This window comes from Elephantulus edwardii, unplaced genomic scaffold, assembly GCF_000299155.1.
Source record: "Elephantulus edwardii isolate Elephantulus edwardi_28Jun2011 unplaced genomic scaffold, EleEdw1.0 scaffold00159, whole genome shotgun sequence".
Taxonomy (NCBI): Eukaryota; Metazoa; Chordata; class Mammalia; order Macroscelidea; family Macroscelididae; genus Elephantulus; species Elephantulus edwardii.
The window spans coordinates 6869714-6875203 of NW_006399909.1; positions in this window are offsets into that span (position 1 = coordinate 6869714).

Here is a 5490-nt window from a genome sequence, read left to right on the forward strand (position 1 = left end):
ACTGTATGGGTCACAACAAACTGTGACTAACTCTGATAAAATTGAGAAACTTAGAATACTTGATTGTGCTTATGCAAAACCTGTACTTGAATCAGGAGACAGCCATCAGAACAGAGTAAGGAAACACTGCATGGTTCAAAATTGGAAAGGGTGTACACCAGGGATGTGTCCTATTTCCATACCTTTTATGCAGGACAGATTATCTGGGAGGCTGGGCTGTATGAGGAGAAGTTTGGCATTGGGATTGAAGGAAGGCTCTTCAATTATATATGTTATGCAGATGACACAATGTTGCTTCTTAAAACTGAGGAGGACCTGAAGTGCTTGTTACAGAAGATCAAAGACTGCAGCCTTCACTATAGATTGAAGCTCAACATCAAGAAAACAAAAATTCTCCTCACTGAACCAATTGGTAACATCAGGATGGATGTTTAAGAGATTGAGATTTTTCACAGCTTTCATTTACTTGGCTTCACAGTCAACACTCTTGATACCATCAGCCAGGAAATGAGAAGATGAATTGCACTTGGAAAATCTGTTGTCAAAGACCTTTCCAAAGTACTGAAGAGAAAAGATGTCAGTCAGGAGACTAAGGTGTGCCTGATCCAGACCATAAATTTGCAATTACTTGCTATGAATCAGAGAGTGGGATGATGACTAGAGATTATAGAAGGAGAATCAATGCCTTTTGGTTGTGGTGCTGGAGAAGAATATTGAATATACCATGAACTGCTAGGAGAGCGTGAGGCCAGGCTGCTCCTTGGAGGCGAGAATTCTGAAGCTTCATTTGACATATTTTGGACATATTGTAAGAAGTGACCAGTCCTTGGAGAGGGACATCTTGCTTGAGATAATGGAGTGACAGTACAAGAAAGGAAGACCCTGAATGAGATGGATTGATTCAGTGACTCTGGTAATGGGGATAGGTGTGCCAGAGACAATGAGATTGTCATAGGATAGAGTTGATGTCATAGGATAGGATTGATGTATATAAGGTCACTTTGAGTTGCATGCGACTCAACGGCACAGAACAGCAATGTATGTTTAAAATCATACTGTCTTGCTTTTAAGTGCAATTGAGCCAGTTAGGACCCTAACCTGTCCTGCCCTCAAGGTCTCTTCCTTGCTGCACCCCATTACATAATCACTGTGCCAATTCATCTCACTGGGGGGATCCCTCTTTTTGACTGACCCTCTAACTTTCTAGCATGTTATCTCTTTCCAAGGACTGAGACCTCCTGACAGTATCTCCAAAATAAGTAAGATGGCATTTATCTTCCTTGTTTCTAAGAAGCACCCTGGTTACACTTAATCAATGTAAAGTTGTTTTTCCTTTTAGCAGTCAATGATATGTTGAAACAGCAGTCAATGATGTGTTGAATTCGCAGTCAATGATATGTGAATTAGCAGTCAATGATATGTTGAATTAGTAATCAATGGTATGTTGAATTAGTAGTCAATGATATGTGAATTAGCAGTCGATGATATGTGAATTAGCAGTCGATGATATGTTGAAACAGTTGTTGTTATTGTTGTTAAGTGCTGTCGAGTCACAGGCAACTCATAGCGACCCTATGAAGGAGAGTCCTTGATGCTTGGGTGCCTTTCATCCTGTCTCCAGGTTGATAGGGGTCCAGAGGCAAGCTGTTATGGAAGTGGATGCCACTCCTCCTTCCAATGTTAAAATAGTAGTCAATGATATTTTGAATACTCTGCTAGGAACATCATCCAAGGTCATTGATTCTCCTTCTCTCTTATTTATTCATTGGTCCAACATTTCCATGGATATGGTCAAATATTATTAAATGTTACTGAGTAAAGTATGACTCATAGCAATCCTATGATCCACAGATGTGAACCCTGTCCTATCTTGTGCCATGCTCATAGTCTCTGACATACCCACTGCTGTAGTCACTGTGTAAAACCATCTGGGTGTCAGTCATTCCCTCTTTAGTTGACCCTCCATCTTTCTAAGCATGATGTCCCTTTTTTAGGAATACTTTCATTCAATAACATGCCCAAAATATTTCAGATTTTGTCTTCAAAGTGTGCTCTGGCTGTACTTTCTCTAAGACATAGTCTACACTCTTCTCCAATACCATAGCCCAAAGGCATCAATTCTTCTTCTGCCATCCTTACTCATAGTCCAGCTATCACATGCATAGCAAATTACCAAAAAGACCATGGCTGAGTTAGGCATATGTTTGTCCTCAAATTGACACATTGTTACTCAATAATTTGGAGAGGTTGCTGATGGCAGATTTTTCTAGTGTAATGTGTCTCATTATTCCTAATTGCTTATACAAATGAGGTTGTTTGTAGATCTAAGTAAGATGAAGTTGTTGAAAATTTCAATGCTTCTTCCATCTATTATGATACCACCTACTGGTCTAGTGGTGAAAAATTTATTTTATTGATGTTAAGATGCAATCTGTATTGAAGGCTGAATTGTTTGATTCTCTGCCATCTTTCAAGTCCTCCTTAATATCAGCAGGCAAGGTATTGTCATCTACATAACATAGGCTGTTGATGAGTCTGTTGATGTTAAATTTTTAACAGCTAATGAACTGTCAGAAATCTGAGCTGGGTTTAGAAGAGGCAATGGCCCCAAGTGTATTATTACTGATGTCATATGGATCCTGTCAGAAAGCAAAGAATACGAGAACGATGCCTATTTGGTATTTATTGATTATGCAAATGAATTTGACTGTGTGTATCACAATAAATTATAATTTACATTTAGAAGAATAAGAATCCCAAATCACTTCATTGTGTCATGCACGACCATGACCAGTACATAGACCAAGAGGGGTTGTGTAAACACCAAAAGGGGTTGTGTAAACAGAGTCACACCCTTTCTCTTTTCCCTTTACATGAATATGAAACAATTGAAGATACAACCTTGACTCGGGGCAGGGGCAGCACAGAACTGAAAGCAGCATCCTAGCTCTGTGGTGCTTTAAAGAGTTCCTTGACAGTAGCTTTCACCTCATTTAATTCATTACATACTCTTTGAATTTAAAAAGTTCTAGAAATACAATTCTTCAACAAAAACTTATATTGCTGGAAAATTCTGTGACATACTATATAGCACTGATCCCTAGAAAGATTTGTCCTGGATTACTTTCATCAGAGCAAATAGAGTGACTCTCCCATTCAAATCAAGACTGCTTGTAACCATGAAGCAAAATTTTCAGGCGTTTGCTATGTAGTAAAGAAATACTCACTGATGATAAAGGCATAATCTCCGAAGTTCAGTAGTTATCTCAGACGACTATTTCTCCTCCACTTGGAGTCTGCTTAGAGCACTTAGAGTTTCTGAAAGTCTCTCCGTATAGCTTGTTGTTTCTTCCTCTAAGACATCAAAGATTCCCTTTTCAGCTAGCAGATGAGTAAAAGGAAAACTTAATACAAGGAAGGAGTTGATGATTCTTATCTAGAAATGTTGTTATTGTCAGCTGCCAGTGAGCTGGTTCTGACGCTGGACAAACGGTCCTGTAATAGAAAGGAACTCTGTCAGTCCTGCACCGCCCTCACATTCCCCACTTTGACTTTTTATGAGCCCTTTGATGCAGCCACAGGGTCTATTTAATTGAAGATACAATTTTTTTCAATTTCCTTTTTTTAAAAAATGTTATTGGTTTTCATACAATAAATTTCTTACATTGTGTTTCGTTCACATGTGCTTAATACAATCTTTCACTTACATTGTGTTTCATACAATCATCCATATACATTGCGTTTTAAATAATTATTATTGATCTGTGTCTATTATTACTCGATTTTTTTCAGGGCCCCATTGAATCATTCATATTCCTTCACACTCCCCTCCCTTCTGCCCACTAAACTATGTCATTATAGTGATTTGCACCATTCCCCCTTTTCCACCTTCTCCCCCCTTTGGACATTTATACACTTGGTATACTTGGTATCCTATTTTTACAGTAACAATTGTATACAATTATTTTTTCTTATGAGACTGAGTTAGTTTACTCCTCTTAATGCTCCCTCAACTTCCCCATGTTATATAGCATTTTACAAAATCCTTGCTCCTTATGTACCATAATTTCTTAATCCACTATTTGTTGATGGGCATTTGAGCTGTTTCCATTTCCCTGCTATTGTGAATAACGCTGCTATAAATATAAGTATTCACATCTTCATTTGTGCCTCGGTTTTAATATCCATGGAGTATATGCCTAGCAGTGGGATAGTTGGGTCCTATGGGACATATACCTTCAAGGTTTTTGAGGAAATGCCAAACTACCTTCCAGAGTGGTTGTGCCACTTTATAATCCCACAAGCAGTTTATGATAGCTCTGATTGTTGCACATCTTGTCCAACATTTACTTCCAGCTGCCCTGTTAAACTTTGTGAAATGGTTTCTCGTTGTTTTCATTTACGTCTCTCTGATTATCAGTGGGGCATTTCTTCATGTGTCAATTGGCCATCTGAGTATCTTCCTTTGTGAGATGTCTTTTGCCCATTTCTTCTAATTTTTGGATAACTCTATATCTTACCAAGCATGATGTTGTTCTCCAGGGACTGGTCCCTCCTGATAATGTGTCCATAGTATGAAAGATGCAATCACGCCATCAATCCTTCTGAGTAACATCCTGGTCATGCGTCTTCTGAGATAGAGTTATTCATTCTTCTACACTCAAGAGCATATTTAATTTATTTTCACACATGCTACATTGCACAGGGATCAACTTGATTTTCCTTATTTTCTGTCTAGCTTTAGCATAAAACCCAGTGCTGTTGAGTCAAATGCAACCCATAGAAGCCCTCTATTGTGTCTCAGAGTTTGTAAAACTTTGAGAGAAGATTGTCTATCTTTTTCCTTCTAAAGAAGCTAGGAGATATGTTATTATTGACCTTTTGGTTTTCAGCTTGACATATTGTTGTTTACCCAGGACTCCATTTTCATATACCTATGGGTCTATTAAAAAATATCAGGTTTATAAAAAAGAAAATTTTATGAAAAAATTTAAAAAAATGTCAGATCTTAGCTCAGGCTCATCTTGGTCTTAAAAATAACATCCTAACTCTTCAACATTGTAAAGAGGTCTTTGACTCAATGAAATATGTTATTTGATTCATTGATTGCTATTTTTGTATTTATTGTAGTTCCCAGTGAAACAAATCTTGGTAACATGAATTGTTTCCATTTAATATAATCTTATTTGGTAGTACAATTGTGAAAATGTTTTCTTCATATTTACTTGAAATACACACTGAAAGATAAAATTTTTAAGCTTCATTAATAATTGTTTCACATCTTCTTCATTTTCATTATGTATGTTTGTATAATTTGCATTTATTTAGGTCTGCAGGCTTCTGATCTATATTTTTTAATTAGTTTCCTAATGTATCAACCCAATTACAGCTGTTACCTAGACTAGAAAATCTAAGACATACTTTCTATTTTTCTTTGCTCCTTGCTTCTAATGTCTATGAAACTTTATTTCATTATACTTTTTAATTATA